General features: G+C 37.6%; 1 non-coding gene and 1 pseudogene across 1 annotated transcript; both read right to left on the bottom strand.

The window, feature by feature from the left end:
- Positions 1-14,620: 14,620 nt before the first annotated feature.
- On the bottom strand, positions 14,621-14,693 carry trnam-cau (transfer RNA methionine (anticodon CAU)). The gene has a single exon. It is a non-coding gene; the product is annotated as a tRNA-Met (tRNA).
- A 1,351-nt stretch (positions 14,694-16,044) lies between these two features.
- On the bottom strand, positions 16,045-16,153 carry LOC134329670 (5S ribosomal RNA; annotated as a pseudogene).
- Positions 16,154-20,530: the final 4,377 nt, after the last annotated feature.

The raw sequence follows: 20,530 nt of genomic DNA on the forward strand, positions 1-20,530 counted from the left end.
TACTCATTATTACTCCGCTAATACTCACTCATACTCATTATTACTCCACTAAAACTCACTCAAACTCATTTTTACTCCAATAATACTCACCCATACTAATTATTACTATTATTAGAGTAATAATGAGCATGAGTGAGTATAGTGGACTAATAATGAGTATAAGTGAGTATTACTGGAATATTAATGAGTGTGAGTATTAATGGAGTATTAATGAGTGTGAGTAAATATTACTGGAGTAATAATGAGTGTGAGTGAGTTAATTGAGTAATAATGAGTATGAGTGAGTATTACTGGAGAAATAATGAGTATGAGTAAGTATTTGTAGAGTAATAATGAGTATGGTATTAGTGGAGTAATAATAAATGTTAGCAAGTATTAGTAGAGTAATAATGAGTATGAGTTAGTATTAGTGGAGTAATTATGAGTATGAGTGAGTATTACTGGAGTAATAATGAGTGAGTGAGTATTAGTGGAATAATAATGAGTTTGAGTGAGTATTACTGGAGTAATAACGAGTATGAATAAGTATAGTGGAGTAATAATGAGTATGAGTGAGTATTACTAGAGATAATAAGTATGAGTGAGTATTAGTGGAGTAATAATGAGTATGAGTGAGTATTAGTAGAGTAATTATGAGCATGAGTGAGTATTACTGGAGAAATAATGAGTATGAGTGAGTATAGTGAAGTAATAATGAGTATGAGTGAGTATTAGTGGAGTAATATTGAGTATGAGTGAGTATTAGTGGAGTAATAATGAGTATGTGTGAGTATTAGTGGAGTAATTATGAGTGAGTATTAGTAGAGTAATAATGAGTATGAGTGAGTATTAGTGAAGTATTAACATGTATGAGTGAGTATTAGTAGAGTAATAATGAATGAGTGAGTATTAGTGGAGTAATAATGAGTATGAGTGAGTATTACTGGAGTGATAATGAGAATGAGTGAGTATTACTTGAGTAATAATGAGTTTGAGTGAGTATTACTGAAGTAATAAAGAGTATGAGTGAGTATTAGTGGAGTTATAATGAGTGAGTGAGTATTAGTAAAGTAATAATGAGTGAGTGAGTATTAGTAGAGTAATAATGAGTGAGTTAGTATTAGTAAAGTAATAATGAGTATGAGTGAGTATTAGTGGAGTAATAATGAGTGAGTATTACTGGAGTAATAATTAGTATGAGTGAGTATTAGTAGAGTATTAATGAGAACGAGTGAGTATTAGTGGAGTAATAATGAGTGAGTGAGTATTAGTAGAGTAATAGTGAGTGAGTTAGTATTAGTAAAGTAATAATGAGTATGAGTGAGTATTAGTGGAGTAATAATGAGTGAGTATTACTGGAGTAATAATTAGTATGAGTGAGTATTAGTAGAGCAATAATGAGTATGAGTGAGTATTAGTGGAGTAATAATGAGTGAGTGAGTATTAGTAGAGTAATAATGAGTGAGTTAGTATTAGTAGAGTAATAATGAGTATGAATGAGTATTAGTAGAGTAATAATGAGTATGAGTGAGTTTTAGTGGAGTAATTATGAGTATGAGTGAGTATAGTGAAGTAATAATGAGTGAGTATTAGTGGAGTAATATTAAGTATGAGTGAGTATTAGTGGAGTAATAATGAGTATGTGTGAGTACTAGTGGAGTAATAATGAATGAGTGAGTATTAGTGGAGTAATAATGAGTATGAGTGAGTTTTACTGGAGTAATAATGAGTATGAGTGAGTATTACTGGAGTGATAATGAGAATGAGTGAGTATTACTTGAGTAATAATGAGTTTGAGTGAGTATTACTGGAGTAATAAAGAGTATGAGTGAGTATTAGTGAAGTTATAATGAGTGAGAGTATTAGTAGAGTAATAATGAGTGAGTGAGTATTAGTAGAGTAATAATGAGTGAGTTAGTATTAGTAGAGTAATAATGAGTATGAGTAAGTATTAGTAGAGTAATAATGAGTATGAGTGAGTATTAGTAGAGTATTAATGAGTATGAGAGTTTTAGTAGAGTAATAATGAGTATGAGTGAGTATTAGTAGAGTAATAATGAGTATGAGTGAGTATTAGTAGATAAGTATAAAAGAGCTACTATAAATGGACAGAAAGCATGTAAGAGACTTCACTGATCACTGGTAGATGTGAAATAGTAACAGAGGAGGAGGATCCTCCATCATCACACAGCTCATATCCAGAATTAGCTGCAATCTCCCTGGGTAATGCAACTACTCTGATTGGTCAGAATCTGACAGTTTGTAACTGGTAGTGGTAAAGCACCTTTTCTGGGAGGGATTCAGATGAAACCAGTGTAGATCATTTGGTTAAATGAAGTTTACTTTTGCAAAAAGCCTGCAATGAAAAGTAAAAAGTAATTTGCAACAACAGGTTACAAAAGTTAAAACAAATGGCTGCCTGATTCACCAACAGCAAGCTGACAAAAGGCGGACTTACATGTAAATGGTGGCGTTTTTCTGTTTTATTACCTTAACTTAACTTAAGTTAATCTGATAGAAAAGTAATTTTTTTTGTTTAGTAAACTTAAATCTTTTAGCACATTTAAATGTGTACTCAAATTAGTACAATGTACTCTGCATTTTATAGTATAAGTCACCATGGAGAGACACACACAAATTTCACTACACAAATTATTACACAGTATAAAGATCTGTTCAGTGAGGAGCTTGGAGAACTTCCAGTCGTATACTCCATATTATATTTCTGTTCTGTGTGAATGATAAGATTAAACAGTCTTCATGTGTTTTTACTGAAGAACAGAAATACAACTCATCGAACAACAATGTATCTGCATGTGAACTCTGCACTCAAACTAGCAGCTGCTATTTTTATTACAGCAGCCCAAACCAGTGTTGCTCACACTGTTATAATGTGTTTCCTCAAATAGACTGAGTAACAAACCATATTTGTTATTATGTAAATAAAATAATGATAAATAAAATAAAAATAAATAAATGTCTTACAGGAACCTCTAGCATTGGTCTTGGCTATTTGATGCACATAGTCATTAAGGAAATAAGGTAAAATAAGGTAAGGTGCATTCATAGCTTTTTTTTTTTTTGATAAACTGACATGAGCATCTACATGCACCTTGAGTTTCCGTTTTCCTTCTTATGATCCAAATTAAAACCATGTAAACATAAAATGATTAAAACACTAATTATCACTTTTGTGATACAGTTGCAGTTGTGCACATTTTGGAAAGCTAAACTATGCAAGAGACAACAAAACATTTAAGAAATATGGATGAATTATTTTATTATAGAACATGCATTTTCTGTATATTTGTACACCAGAAGTTTGATGTTAGTTCATAAACTAATTTCATTTCTCAGATCCTGGTGATGGTGTACAAATACTTCTCCTGTCTTGCTGCAGTGAGAGACACAAACATGGAGCCTCACATGACAAATTACAATTCAGCTTCAGATATGAGACGTAAATCCCGTCAACATGTAGCAAAACGTTTAAAAACATTATTTTCTGAAATGCAGGATGAAACCCTTTTTACAGCTATTGATAGAGCTAGCAATGTTGACACTGACATAAATGAAATGATGCCAGTAGACCCTGACACAAACAATGAATGTGTAAATCTTCACAGTGGCTCAGGTCATGATGATCTAAATAATGAATTCAGTGAAGACTCAGTTAGTGAGAGTGAGGATGACTTTGATGGACAGGACCACGGGCTTGATCTAGTTGCATCCTTGGCAAAATGGGCAGTACAGTTTGGTGTAACATTAGTTGCCCTCTCTGCCCTCCTGTCTATTCTTAGAATTCACCATCCTTACTTGCCAAAGGATGCTAGGACATTACTTGGGACAAAGACAAAGTATGTGATACAAAGGAAAGCAGGAGGGGTCTACCACTACTTTGTGCTTCTGACCACCTTATCATTTCTGATGCGATTTGGGACACACGTAAAGAACAACCACATTTTTAAAATGCAAATAAACATTGATGGTCTCCCACTTTTCAAAAGCTCTAAATACCAGTTTTGGCCTGTTTTAGGACTAGTACATGAATTACATAGACAGTCTTTCCTAATAACTCTTTATGGTGGAGTTTCAAAGCCAACATCTTTAACTGATTATTTGGGAGAGGTTGTTGCAGAGCTGAAACAGACAATCAGGATTTATGCATAATGGGAAACGATTGTTCCTGAAAGTGAGTGCAGTTATCTGTGATGCACCAGCAAGAGCCTTTGTCAAGGGTATTAAGTCCCACACAGGTTATTCTGGGTGTGATAAATGTATCCAGTCCGGTGTATATATTCAGCATAGAATGACTTTCCCACAAAAACATGCAGCTCTGAGAACAGATGAAAATTTGGTTTGCTTGGGTGTTTCACACAATTTATTAGAACTATGGACTAATGGACCACTACATGATATGTACTGAAATCAGATTTGGGGCTGAAAACTACTGGCCTCAGCTTAAGAAAGCAAAAAAATGCACACAAATGCCAAGATGCTCTATGCACGCAATATACCAAGTACAAATGCATGAAATACCTTTTTAGCTTTGCATCGTATATAGATTTTACATACAAACCAATTCATTTTTTTTATGTTTCCACAGGGCTTTGGACTGTTCATGTTTTTTTTCAAAATTGGTTTAGTACATGTTAAAACATGATATTTGTTGTGCATCATTAAATGTTTGTATTTTACTTTATTTATTTCTAAAATGTATTTTTCTATACATTTGGCTGTTAATGAAATGTCACTCTCAGTGAAATGCATGACTGGACACATGAACAACTCCTAATTAGTTACATTTAGAATAAAAAAAAGCAATTTAATAGTTTTATCAACCTAAAAGGACAATTAAACCATGTAGGAAAAAAGTCTTGATTCATGTTGATATAATTCATGCATGAAAGGGTTAACATGGTCACAAGATCTCATATTACCAACTCATATTACTTTTTATTTACAATTCTTCAAAAGTACCACAAGGGCGACATTACAAGGATTTTTTTAACATGGTCACAGGCTCTAGTATTACATTTAGCAGACACTTTCATCCAAAGCGACAGTATACAGAGTAAGCAATTGAGGGTTAAGGGCCTTGCCCAAGGGCCCAGCAGTTGCAACCTGGCAGAGGTGAGGCTTGAACCGGCAACCTTCTGAGTACTAGTCCAGTACCTTAACAACTAGACTTCAACTGTCCTAATATAATATTACCATATTATATTACTTTTATTAACAATTCTCCAAACGTGCCACAAGAGGGACAACTGTTTTGTATTACACTATATAATATGTACACGTGTGTGTGTGCTTGTGCGTGTTTGATCATACTGTTTTCTTTAGTGAACACACCGTTTATACTTTGGTTACCTTCAGGATGAGTCTGTGTTGCTTCATCCTCCATCAGTTTCCTCCGCTGCTGATCGGTGAAGCTGTTATAGAAATAATAAACACCTGCAGTGACAGTAGCGGCTCCGGCCACGAACAGCAGGGGCGCAAGTTCACCTGCCTCAGTCCAGCGGAGAGATTCCACATAAATGCTTCATATTTAATATAATAAATATAGTTTTAAGAGAGAGAAAGAAAACACAGTGAACGCTGCGGGGGGTCTCAACACAACTGATCCTTCACCCCTCCTACTCCCCGCTTTATAGAACACCTTACTGTGACGTCACAAAGCTGCTGTTTAAATGTGAGCTCCTGAGTTTTAACTGTAATGCAGATCAGATGTTACTAACTTACCACTACTAGAGTTATCTGCTGACTTCACTCATCTTCTGCTGATAGGTTTGTTACATTTTCTCTGTTTACCTTTATATATTAGACCTTTTAAGGTCTGAAAAATATAATTTTATTAATAATAATAATAATAATATAAATTATTTTAATTCAAACTTATTCGACAAAGTGCAAAAATGCAATTATACATTGAATTTACTTGATATTAATGTGTACATCCCACATGATCAGAATATGGCCAACTGATATATTTTTCCTTGTCATGCCAAAATATTTCATTTATTCACAAGATTTTAATTGTAATGTCAGCTACATTTTTATTGCCATTATATGTTATTTCATTATTTCCATGGTACCGTAATCAGGTCTGAAAATCTAACTTGTTTTATTAAAATGAACTCCATTCAATCAGCCTCGGCAACTTTTCTGCAGCTTCTACAGATCCACTGTGAAGAGCATCCTGACAAGCTACATCACAGTCTGGTATGGCATCACCACTGCTGCTGAACACAAGACCCTTCAGAGAGTGGTGAAAACTGCCCAGCACATCACAGCAGCTGCACTTCAGTGTTAATTTTGACAGCAAATTTTGATTTAGTTTTAGTCATATTCTTTTGACTAAAATGTCATTTAGTTCTAGTCATAATTTAGTCATCTAAATTATTTTTAGTTTTAGTCTAGTCTTAGTCGACTAATTATCATGAGAATATAGCTGACTAAAACTACAGTCGATTTAGTCGACTAAAATATACAGGGTGTAAAATGTAAATGTTGTTCATCAGTTCCCTTGAATTATTTAAGTCATTATATACACTTACACAAAATTAAACATTTTTTAACCAGTTAGGAAATATTAATAATGTTTAAATGTGCAATACACACAAAAACAGATTGAACTTATTTTAAACATTTTTATTTACAAATTGCATTTTACATTTATTTCTAAAACTTTGGTACTGTGAAAGAAGAAGTGTCATTAGTGCAAAAATAAAACACCAAACATATAACAAAACAGCTAACCTATTAATAATTTAGTATTTCACAGGGTAATTATTTTAACAGCTGAAATTCCCCCAAACATTCAAAAAGAAAATGCATAAGCTATAATGCCATCAGGCCTGCTCTCCCTGAGCTATCAATGTGACCACAGAGTACAAAAGATTTATTTGGTTCTATTCATTTTAAGGAAAGCACTTCGGGCTAATGTAACCCTTGCTCTATTGCACCGGCCTCTGGTGAGGTCACCTGTAACACTGAATACATTCTCTGCAAAAGCTTGAGAAGCTGGCATAGCCAATAAGTCTAATGCAAAAGGTTTTAAGTAAAATATAAAATATATTATACAGTAAAATAAAATAGCTACATTTGTATTAGTCTTTATTTTACCCATTTTCTTGATTACACATAATTAACACACATTGTGTAAGAACAACACATTGTGTGTGTTAATTATCCTAACACGGTGGGTGTGCAAAAACAGGATGACACATTTACTGTGTTTAAATCAACATACAGTATGTGTCGTCCCTGAGCACACTCCTCACATGTGTTGAAATTCCACACAGTGTGTGTCGTTTTTAACACATTTCTTTTTAGAGTGTATGATTGTTCCTGAGTTCAAACTCCTTGCCTCACAGCAAGACGACCCTGGTCCTTTCTGTGTGGAGTTTGCATGTTCTCCGCATGTCTGTGTGGGTTTCATCCGGGAGCTCCGGTTTTCTCCCACAGTCCAAAGACATGCAAGTGAAGTAAATTGGAGCCACAAAATTGTCCATGACTGTGTTTGACATTAGAAGCTTGAAGTAGGGCTGGGCGATTTTGCAAAAAAAAAAAATCTCGATTATTTTAAAATTATAACCGATTCTCGATTTAAATTTTTTTTGTTCTTGTATAATGCAGTTGAAATAAGACTCAAATTTCTTTTTTTGCATCATAATTACACCTATAATCATCCTTTTAAGGGACTCAAACTTTATAACAATAACGATATCACAATAATTAACAATAATTAAAACAAAATAGAAATCTGAATTATCTATATCCTTTATAAGAATAGCTCACAAACAACCTCTTATTTTAAATAATGTGCAGCAGAACCTCCTTACATTAGGAAAAGAACTACAAAAAGTTCTTTACAGGTTTCTTAAAAGAGACACGAGGCTGTTTACTGTTTCCACCACTGACTGAGTCTGTATCAGTATCTACACTGGGGGGGCATCAAGTAATCACTCAGCTCAGCTTTGATTTTGTCCTCTTGTTATTGGGGGTGGATGGAGGGGGCACGTTCTGCTTCTAACAATATGGACTACAATTCCCATGCTCCCATGGACTGTCATGTGACTATCACATATCCCAGTCAGCCAATCATGATTGCACCCATCGGCTCCGGAGTTTTGATTCAGTTCAGCTGTGTTTGATTCAGTGAATCTTAATTAAATTCTTCTGTTTGTGTCTCGTTTTGCCGATCGTGTTTGTGCTCCTTATTTCTTAATCTAACCATTACCGTGTATGACACTTGTTGTCTTCCGTTTACTGTTTTAGTCTTTCTGGTTTTAGACTCTACCTGATTTTGTACACTGTTTTGCCCTTTTGATATTAAACTTTCCCTGATTTATATTCCACGAGCGTCTGGTCAGTTTCTGCCTCGTGACATGTTGGTATTTTAATTAAAATATAAAGTATGTAAACAATTGTGATTGTCTCATTTCTAACATCGTGTGAAAACATTCATGCAAATTAACCGAATTAATCGTGAAAATCGCCCAGCACTAGTTTGATTCTCATCCAGTTCTTGATGCTTACATTTAGATTCTGCTTTTCAATATTATTATCAGATGTCTCACTGTAAATAGAACAGGTAGTGACCATACACTTACAGTCAGAAGGGTGTGAGTTTGATTCTCATCCAGTTCGTGATGCTCACATTCAGATTCTGCTTTTCAACATTGTGCCTAAACTACAACTACAAAAACTGTCAGATTCAGTCTAGACGTGTTGCTGTCAGCCTCCTTAGCGCAGTAGGTAGCGCGTCAGTTTCATAATCTGAAGGGCGTGAGTTTGATCCTCACACGGGCCAAGGCAGTTGAGGGATCAGTTTAGTTACTGTGCCCAATCCAGTGTTTCTCAAAGTGAGTGGCATGACAGGGGAGCCAAGTCTGACGGCCAGAGAAATGAAGTACAAAACCAATGCTTTAACATCAGAATCTTTTTTTTACGGTGAATAATAAGCAAACTGCTTTCAGATTGGCAGTATTCATTCTGATAGAGAGTCTAGATCAGGGGTGCACACTACGTCGATCACACAGTAGTGATCAGCACTAGGGACAGCACTATAAAATCGATTTGCCAGCAGGCTGCCACACTGAGGGGGGCTTGGCGAATCCACCTGGTTAAACTGTCACTGACAAAACAGCAGAAAAGAAAAACAGGTGGACAAAAAAGGAGAAGCTCATCATCACCTGTTTCATCCGGAATTAAAGCCGTTCTTCTGTGACTACCAGCAGAAGCGCCGGTGAATCCAACATTAACATCATCTCCAACTCATCTTGTAAAGCTAAGTACATTTCTTTGCTACTATGGCCCCAGCAGGAGCATTATATCCATGTTCCGAGTGTAATATGTTCAGTTATTCCTTCTCCGTGTTTAGTGATAACTTTACATGTGATAAGTGTAGATTAGTTGTTAGTCTGACGGAGAAGATCTCAGTGTTAGAAGGGCGCATTCGGGCGTTAGAACAGACTACTACTAGTGAGGGCTTAGATTCAGCTGTAGCAGTCCCGAATGCCAGCAGTTCAGGTGTAGAACCCCAGACTCCGGCATTAGAGCCCTCACAGCGGGGCGACTGGGTGACGTCTCGGCGACATAGTCGTAGGGAAAAGCACCGACCATCTCAGTTGCACGTGTCCAACAGGTTTTCCCCACTCAGTGAGCCACCCGCTGAGAAGCCTGTTAATGTAAGTGCTCTGGTTATAGGAGATTCTCAGCTCCGACACGTGCGTATTGCAACCCCCATAGAGACACCAGCAACCATAGTCACCTGTATTCCGGGGGCCAGGGCGCCTGACATCAGAGCAAATCTAAAAGTGCTGGCTAATGCTAATCGTAGATTTTCGAAGATTGTTATCCACGTCGGCACTAATGATGTTCGTTTACGGCAGTCTGAGGTTACTAAGAGTAATGTTAAAGAGGTGTGTGAGTTAGCTAGGTCGATGTCTGAGGCAGTAGTGTGCTCTGGCCCCTTACCGATTCGACCCAGTGGCGAAACCTACAGCAGGTTGTTGTCGCTGAACCGCTGGATGTCTAAATGGTGCTCAGAAAACTGCATTGATTTTGTAGATAACTGGTCCACCTTTGAGGGAAGGCCTGGTCTTTTGAAGCGGGATGGTGTCCACCCCACGTGGGAGGGTGCTGCTCGCATTTCTTGCAGCATAGGTGACAGGCTTTACCACCGCGTTAGTGTAGCGGCAGATAGTGTTAAATGACTATCCAGAGCCAAGACCAGGCAGCAGACTAACAGGCCTAACCGACTGTCTGCGAGTCGCCATCGGACGTCACCTGGAATCCTTAGGTCACAAACCATTGAGACTGTGTCTGTTTACCGTGGCAGGTGTAAGCCAAAACAAAATCAAAAAGTATGTCATAATAACTTAATTAAAATTAATCTAAATGAGCATCATGAAAACCCTAGTAAAGTTAAACTAAAGTTAGGACTTCTAAACATCAGGTCACTTGCATGCAAAACAGTAATTGTAAATGAAATAATTACAGATAATTGTCTTAGTGCCCTGTGTTTAACCGAGACCTGGGCTAGACCTGATGAGTATCTAGGTTTAAATGAAGCATCTCCTCCGGGTTACAGTTATGAACATAAGCCACGTCTTAGCGGTCGTGGTGGAGGAATAGCCGCAATTTATGATAAAGACATAGGTCTTACTGTAAAATCATCTCCCATAACAAACTCGTTTGAAGTTCTTATCTCTGACATAACCAATAAATGTTCATCTGATAAAAATAGTATGTTTAAGCTGGTTACTGTTTATCGACCCCCTGGTCCTTACTCAGAATTTCTTAACGAATTTGCCGATTTTCTTTCTAAATTAGTTTTATCAACTAAGAAAGCTTTAATTGTTGGTGACTTTAATATTCATTATGAGGATAAGTGTAATCCACTCAAAATTGCGTTTGACTCTATTTTAGAATCCTTAGGCATCACCCAAAATGTAACAGGACCCACTCACCGCTGTAAACATACCTTAGATTTAATACTTACTTATGGTATAAACATAGACAACCTGGAAATTATACCACAGAATGACTTAATCTCTGATCACTCTCTACTAATTTATGAAGTGTCCCTGTCCAATAATATACAGCAACCAAATCGTTTTAAATGTAAGCGCACTATTACATCTGCAACTGCAGCAGCGTTCATAAACTGCCTACCAGAATTACCAAATATATCAGCATCAGAACCTAAAGAACTAGATCAGGCAACTCAAAACCTAGAGACCGTACTGCGCACAACCTTAGATAACGTAGCCCCACTCAAAACTAAACTGATTAGGGAGAAAAAACTTGCTCCTTGGTACAATGACCACACATGCGCACTTAAACAAGCAGCACGAAAATTAGAACGCAAGTGGCGTCACACTACACTAGAAGTGTATAAGATTGCTTGGAAAGATGCTCTAACTGAGTATAAACATGCACTTATAAAAGCTAAATCTTTATATTATTCATCCCTAATAGAGAAAAATAAAAACAATCCCAGATTCCTTTTTGAGACAGTGTCCAAATTAACTAAAAACGTTAATGAAACTGAATCTAATATACCACCTGACTGTACCAGCGATGATTTTTTAAAATTCTTTAATGACAAGATAGAAAAAATACGACTTCAGAGTCAGATTGTGTCACTTGCCAATGTTAAGTATGGACTCACTCCGAGCAGCATTGGTGATAACAGTGGTGATAATAGTAACGAGTTAATCCAACTAAATTCCTTTAATCCAATCTCCCAAAATGAACTAACTGTGTTGATTAAATCATCGAAGTCATCATCGTGTATACTCGATCCTGTTCCAACTCGTTTACTTAAAGATTTACTCCCAGCTATTGTAGAGCCCCTGCTTACATTAATCAATGCATCCCTTAGCCTTGGATATGTACCTAAATTGTTTAAAAGTGCTGTTATTAAACCCCTGATTAAAAAACCTAATCTTGATCCACATGTACTAGCTAATTATAGGCCAATTTCAAACCTTCCTTTTGTCTCAAAGATATTAGAAAAAGTCGTTTCCAAACAGTTATGTTCTTATTTGAATGAAAATTGTATTCATGAAAAATTTCAATCAGGATTTAGACCCAATCATAGTACCGAAACCGCATTAATTAGAGTAGTTAACGAGTTGTTAATGTCTTCTGATAATGGATGTGTCTCTTTTCTTGTTCTATTAGATCTTAGTGCAGCGTTTGATACGGTCGATCATAACATTTTACTGGAGAGGCTAGAAAATACAGTAGGTGTTAAAGGACTCGCACTCTCTTGGTTTAAATCATATCTGACTGACCGCTCTCAATTCGTTTATGTAAATAATAAATGCTCGGAAACTACAAAAGTAAAGTATGGTGTTCCACAGGGGTCGGTACTGGGACCGCTATTATTTACACTCTATATGCTTCCACTAGGTGAAATTATTCATAAACATGGCATAAACTTTCACTGCTATGCAGATGACACACAGCTGTATATATCAGCCAAACCAAATGATACTGACACAATCAGTAAGATAGAAGATTGTGTAAACGACATAAAAAACTGGATGTCGTGTAATTTTCTTTTACTTAATTCAGATAAAACAGAGGTTTTACTTGTTGGCTCTAAAGCTGCAAGAGACAAATTGTCTAACCTGGTGCTAAACTTAAACACGTTCTCTGTTACTCCCAGCCCAGATGTAAAAAACTTAGGTGTCACAATAGATTCAGATCTCTCATTTGATACACACGTTAATAATATTACTAGAGTTGCTTTCTATCATTTGCGTAACATTTCTAAAATAAGAAATATACTATCTGTTAATGACGCCGAAAAACTGATCCATGCGTTTATAACTTCTCGGTTAGATTATTGTAATGCTCTTCTAACTGGATGCTCTGGTAGATCCTTAAACAAACTCCAGTTAGTTCAAAATGCAGCAGCTCGAGTGCTAACTAGAACTAAAAAATTTGACCATATTACTCCTGTTCTATCATCTCTACACTGGCTGCCAGTTAAATTTCGCATTGATTACAAAATACTTTTACTAACTTATAAAGCGCTACATGGTCTGGCTCCACAGTATCTGAGTGAACTTATTAATCACTACAGCCCAGCGCGTCCACTTCGTTCACAAGATGCAGGGTTACTTATAGTTCCTAAAATTAAAAAGATCACGGCTGGTGGAAGAGCGTTTTCCTACAAAGCTCCACAACTCTGGAATAATCTTCCTGCCTCTATTCGGGATTCGGACACAGTCTCAATGTTTAAGTCTAGACTGAAAACATATTTATTTTCTCAGGCTTTTGATTAGTATAGACAAAGGCGCAGAGCTTGGGGGTTCTTGGTCATAGAAACTTGTGGTGATCAGGGATGTTGGGTTGCTGTCGTTCTGCCTCTCTTGTCCGATCACTCAGGTTTGGTGACGGTGGGGAGATGGGCGCTGATGTCCTGTGAAAGCCTTCATGACCTTGTTACCTGCTTGCTCTCCCTTTTAGTTATGCTGTAATAATTAGGGCTGCCGGAGTCTAAAACTCTCTGTAAAACTGTTTGTCAACTAGCATTGTACATTATTAACTACATTCTCTGTTGTTTTACCCCGAGGGCATTCTGATGGAAACCTGTTTACCCGCCGAGGTTAAGGATTGAAGTCGAGACTGCCGGGACAACGATGCTGCTCCTGTCAGATGTGACTGGTCTGGAGTAATTGCAACGACAAGAAATCACTACAGACTTTATTGAAGACTAGAGTGGATAACAACTCTATTATTATTTAATTGTTTATTTATCTATTTATTACCAGTTATGACTTTTAGATCATTTAATTCTGTGTTTGTATGATTTGTGTAAATCGTGTATTTATTTAAAGTATCCTCCAGGCCACCCATGAAGGATGGGCCCTGCTGAGTCTGGTTCCTCTCAAGGTTTCTTCCTGTAATTTTCAGGGAGTTTTTCCTTGCCACAGTTGCCCTCGGCTTGCTCAACAGGGGTTTTTGTATCTGTTGGTCCTGGATTTTGTAAAGTTGCTTTGAGACAATGTCTATTGTAAAAAGCGCTATATAAATAAAGTTGACTTGACTTGACAGTACACGCTGGTATATCATTCCTCATTCAAACAGGTCAGCGTGACTGACATGAAATGTGGCCACTGTTTCTTTAATTTGCGGTTTGTTACCATAACTATGCCTCAGCACGTCTAATCACTGCTAATCTAGAAAGTTTTCATTTAGCCAGTTTGCTGACAGAGACATTTTAACCCCAAAATCTGACATTCTTATGAAACGCTGCACTTAGATAAGACAAGACACTTAAATTACTAATATAGAAAATTTCACTGGATCCTGTAAAAACTACATTTCTACAACTCTACATGAAAAGGTGCTTTAACCATAAACAAATTAGATAGTAAAGCAATAAGGCACCAGAGACCGTGCACTACTGCTATGATTTTATCACGGGGAAAGTTATCTTTAACATGAAACCCATCTGCAAACTGGGCTTAGATCAGAATCTAAATTCTAAAACTCACACCCTTCTGACTGTAAATGAATGTTTGCTACCTGTTTTATTTATGATGAAAGTCACTAAATGACATGAAACCAGTCTGCTAACTGGGCTTGGATTAGGCACAGTGACTAAATGAGGCCTTGCCCCGTGTGAGGATCAAACTCACGATCTTCAGATTATGAGACTGATGCGCTACCAACTGCGCTAACGAGGCTGACAGCAACAGGGCTAGACTGAATCTGGCAGTTTTTGTAGTTGTAGTTTAGGCACAATGTTGAAAAGCAGAATCTAAATGTAGCATCAAAAACTGGTTGAGAATCAAACTTACACCCTTCTGACTGTAAGTGTATGGTCACTACCTGTTCTATTTACAGTGCTGATTAAAGTCACTAAATGACATGAAACCAGTCTGCTAACTGGGCTTAGATTAGGCACAGTAACTAAACTGGTACATCAAGGTCCTTGCCCCATGTGAGGATCGAACTCATGACCTAAATGTAAGCATCAACTGGATGAGAATCAAATAGGGGTGCACGATATATCGTTTCAGCATCGTCATCGCGATGTGTGCATGCGCAATAGTCACATCGCAGGACGTGTGATGTCACTTCATGCAAATTAAATCAAATCCGTCATGCTACAACTTTTTTGCTGCTTGAACTAAAATTCACACCTTCTCATTTTCCATGACATCTACCAGTGTGTTCAAAAACCTAGTGAGCTAGTTAGCGATTCCATCAGGTTTCGCGTTTAGCATTTAGCATCTTGCCATTAAAAACAATGGAATGAGGTGGGACGGCACTAACATGTCAATATAACCTCTCGATTCATGTACAGAAAACTGTTTCATTTGCTGACAAGCCCAAACTTGCAAATAAAAACACTCGTTAAAAATCAATAATTATTTATTTACGTTTAAAAAATAACGTCCTGTCCGCACCGTCAGCCATGTTTATTTTTCTGTGAGAGAAGATATGCCGCAATGAATTCTGGGATTGCCTTTATCACTAGGGACGCTTCCGATTCTCACTCGTTCTTTAGTAAAAATAACATTGAAATATTAAGATGCCTCAGTAGTGAGCTTAGTAACTAAGGCATCTCGGATTTTGAACAGGTGTATTAGGTGTACTACTTGAAGAGGTTTTGATTGTGAAATAAAATAATAAATGACCAATTTTGTCAATCCTGTTAATTCCCTTATGTGATATTGAAGCTTTCTTAGTTTAATGCTCAGTTTCAACCCAGTACAAAGATGTAGCTTGTCATAATCTTTTGTATCACTTGTAGGCACCACCCTTTTTCACAGATGAGCCCTTTATTTAGAGTAAGATATTATTAATAATATGGTGAAAATTCTTGCACTTTTTTTAATATTGCAATATATATCGCAGGGAAAAGAAAAGTCACAATGTCAGTTTTTTCCAATATCATACAGGCAGGATGGATAAGTGTTTTACTCAGAATGAAAGTGTCAGCTGGCCTTTTTCTTCACGTGTTGCTTTGATGATGATGAAGAAAAAAGAAAATGTTCGGCTCCTTTGGCAGGAGGAAAAGCTCCTTTGAAAAGCTTCCAGCACCTGGTATTCCCAGGCGGTCTCCCATCCAAGTACTAAACAGGACCAACCCTGCTTAGCTTCCGAGATCGGACGATCTCAGGGTGGTATGGTCATAAGCAAGAGACCCTACAAACAGCTTCACTTTTCTAGTCGTCCATCGTTCAGCCTTTCACTTCGCGAGTTGTAGTCTTTATTTTTCTTTTATTCTACACGCCCCGTTTTAAAATGCGTTCGATAGTGGCAAAACACAACAAGAACAACACACACCACACAGCTGCTAAACCCCTTTTCACCTCAACTGCTCATTTCATGCCTCTTCAACATCTTACAAAAACACTTGGGACGGGGGAGCCTTTATAAACTAATCAAGCTCGCAGTTCATTCTTTTATAGACGGTGGTGTTTATGCTTTTGCACTTCAACCCAGGACAAGATAGTGTTTACTTTTTCTGAAGAGCAGAGACTAATGGTACCATCTCAAATGATATCCACCGCCCTATGTAGTGCACTATGATATGATAGATAACTACTTATTAATCATTCAGTGACTGCTAAAAGAAATGGTTTGTACTGTTAGGGAGTACCCCAAGTAGGGCATAGGCGACATTTGAGATGGGCCCACAGTCTCCTCCTAAACGGCGTTACTAACGAAGCAGAGGCTCTGAACTCTAACTCACCTTCTTTGCTCTTTGGCTATGCTGTAGTTCCTCACTGCCAAACAGGTTGTGTTAGGTTTTTCAAAACAAAGACGTACATTTAATATGGGAAGTTTTACGGCATTTTCCAAGCTTTACGACATGCATGCCGCATGGCCGCCACATGGTCTATTCAAAATGGCGGCTGCCATAATCTCTTGGCAGAGGGCGGAGCCTGGGCCTCTTTAGCACATTTCATTGGCTCCAATAGCAGCGGCGGAGGAGGAGCCTAGACTAGTTTAAAAAAGGACGGCGGGCTGAGAGAAGTTCTTCTTGCTTGCTTACGTGGTTGTGTGTCTAGACTGCAGGAGTAAGGAGCGCCGATCGGCTTAGCTCTGATATATATTCACAGATTATTTTTACACTTAATAAAGTGTTTTAAAGAGTACTTTCTGGACTTCCCGACTGCTTTCTTCAGGACCTTTTTGAACCAAAAGATTCATCCTAACAAATGGTAGCAGAGGATGGTTCGTAGAGGTCTGAGAATTGCATCAGAATTAATTCAGCTGATCAAGGTAAGACCTGGAATTCTGAAAATCTTTTGTACTCAGTACAGGGCGCGCGCCTTCTTAAGGTAAACAGACGTTCTCTGTATATATATTAGCTGCATTTATTATTTAGCGTACTGAGTGTGAAAGTGAATCTCAGAATCCGTAAGTGTCTGATTAAATTACTAAAGTATCATTAGATAGTTTAAAACTGTGAATATATGTTGGAGCTAAAAATGTGTGTTTCCTGATATCTGAATTTGAACCAAACCGGTTAAAATAAATGTTAAGGGCGCCATTGTGTATGGAACACTATTGGAGGGAAAGGGGAGTCTGTCTGCTATGGGAGCGAGACTCGTCTAATTCGAATTGTTCTACATTTTAATTAGCCTGTCTGTTATGGGAGCGGGGCTTAATTAATTTGATAGTTCTAAATTATAACGAATTTGTCTGTTATGGGAGCGGAATTCGTAATTCGTGTGGGAAATCTTGAAAGAATCTGCCGGTGCTGGAAACGGGATTCGATCTATAAGATTGTCCTATATACGGGCTTGTCTGTTAGGGCAACGGAGCGCTGTTTAATCTTGAAAGAATCTTTTGGTGCTGGGAACTAGATTTGATCAATAAGATTATTCTAAATTCGGACCTGACTGTTATGGGAGCGGGGTTCGGTTCATTAGACTACTTTAAATTCTAAATCAGGTTCGAAAAACAGTACATCAGGAGTTTTGTTCGTCAGTAAGTCTCTGTGTATGTTTGTCTGTGAAACCGTGTGCTGGATGCGCAACGTGGTTTCTTTTGTTTGTCGGCGCCATTTTGTTTCTTGAGAACGCAGCGTGGTTTTCTATCTGTCCGCCATTTTGTTTCTTGAGAACGCAGCGTGGTTTTCTATCTGTCCGCCATTTTGGCTCTGTCTGTCCGCCATTTTGGCTCTGGGAGAGCTGCGCGTGTTCTCTGTCTATCCGCCATTTTGACTCTGAATGGGCAGCGTGTTTCTGTCCGTCGGCCATTTTGGTGCATGTGCGCGGCTTGCCGTATCTTGTCCATCGGCTATCTTTGTCTTTGTATGCCTGGATTGGGTAAGTGCTGCAGTTAATTTTATAATCAACTTTATTTTTATAATCTTAAGATAACTGAGTTAAGATGAAGTATTTATGGTACCTTATTAAGTGTGTTTTAATGTGGGTAGCGTCATACATCAGTGCATGATGACGTACGCCGCATACACGAATCCAGTGCTTAGTGTTACCGCTCTGATCACACTGGTTACAGTAACAAAGTAGTTTTTAAAGCACATTTCACAGACTGTAATTTAGCTTTTGCTTAAGTATGTTTTGTACATTTTGAATAGCATCTGTTACCGAGCAAAATAAAAATAAAAAACGCTAAAGAAATCGCGAATTCAGTGAGTTGCGACAGGGAGTCGAGTCTTTTGTCTCGGTTCCTTTTGAAGAGCCGCGTATTTACATGGCGACTCCCTGAAGAGTCGATTCCTTTGTTTCGGTTAGAAGAGCCGGTTCATAGATTCGAATCATTTTGCGACACATCGCTAGTGTTTATACAGTTTGAAAAAGTTTTATGTCATTTGAAATGACGCATTACACATCCCTAAGTGTTGCATCAACATGTTTCTTTTATTGCATTTGAGTTAAGGACAACGTTTCTTCTATTACATTTGAATTAAATACTACTGTTGTGAGGTTTGTATCCACTCCTGTTTACATTACACAGAGGAGACCTCCTGCTGTTTACTGTGAGTACATTTTAAATGAGTTACTTTCTACTTTTTGCTTGAGTAGATTTTTAGAGTAGTAACTTTACTTGTAATTGAGTAAAGATTCATTAAGGTAATAGTACTTTTACTTGAATACAATTTTTTGTACTCTTTCCACCTCTGATTAGGACATATGGTAATATATTAGATTATATATTGTCAAAGCTTATGTTTATTTTGAGAGTGATGTCATGTTATTCTCTGTATACAAATGCTGAATACAAGTAAATGATAAAAGCTATTATAATACTGTATCTAAAATATTGTGTAGTTGTGAAGGGTGAGATTTCATAGACTGTTGCAAGGTTCAAAGGTTCGCAAGGGAGGCCTTACAATGTTGTTGTATTTGGCAATTTTTCTGAGATTTATGTTGTTCGTGTCAATGTCGGAATTGTGTCGAGTCGACCGAAAATAGAAATCATATCGTGATATAAATTTTAGCCATATCATCCAACCCTAGTGTGGGGTTTGTGGAGCCAGGAAACACGTGGCTACGTGATTTTAAAAAAAAAAAAAAAAAAAAAAAAAAAAAAAAAGTTTAAGGCTTCCATTGCAAATGTTAATGATAAACTTTAGAAATTCTGTATGTGGCCCCTTTTTGCAGTAAGTAGTGAATTGGAGGAATCCCACCAGAAAGCCCTGGACGACCCTCAAGAGGCAGAGCTAAAGTGACGACACGAGTGACTAACATCATCTGCGACTCCCCACCTCTGAGTAAGACAAATTCCTCATCAGGTGAATAACTTGGTGTGTGTTGCCTTTTAGCTTGACACATTATACAGTCCATCACACTCGTGTTTGACTTTAACTGCCCCGTTAACAATAATTAACATTAGTGTAACCTAAAATGGGAGATCTAACAGCAGGACAATTGCAGCAGGTAGTTATTAATAGGATTAAAGACACCACTCCAACAAAAGGTAGAGACAAGGAAGGGGAGAAATATAAAAAATTATTTCATAGTTGGGTAACTAGGGGATTGTATCCAATTTCAAGTGAGCCTGTTCCTCCAGCTGCACAAAGATTAAAAATTTTGGAATACCAGCAGGGAGAAGTTGGGATACAACAGGAGAGATTAGATCAAGGAGGGCTACTGAAGTCATTAGCATACAGGCGACAGTTGATAAAACTACAAGACCAATTAGCTAGAACTAAGGTATGTTTACAACATATGAAAATTGTAATAAGCAAAGCAGATAGGGAAATGAACAAAGGCCTGGTGGCTCCAAACGTTGACACACCTCAACCTAAATTACCAGTCCCTGATCCACCCGCTTTGGATTCTGGTGCAATACCCCTGCCCAAGGCCCCTCCTCCATATGAAAAAGCAAATAATATGTTGAAAGCTCTCCAGCAGATGTCGCTAAGGAAAGGGGAGCATTCGGACCCTACCAAGCAGGATGTTGCTTCACCCTCACATTACCGTCCGGAAGCCCAAGAGACTACGATGGTAGTGACCGGAGGGCAGTTAAGTGTACACTTGGCCATGTTGGACGACTTAAACGCCGAGATGGATAACCTAAGACAGGAACACAAACA

The sequence above is a fragment of the Trichomycterus rosablanca genome, chromosome 15, assembly GCF_030014385.1.
Source record: "Trichomycterus rosablanca isolate fTriRos1 chromosome 15, fTriRos1.hap1, whole genome shotgun sequence".
In the NCBI taxonomy this organism is placed as follows: domain Eukaryota; kingdom Metazoa; phylum Chordata; class Actinopteri; order Siluriformes; family Trichomycteridae; genus Trichomycterus; species Trichomycterus rosablanca.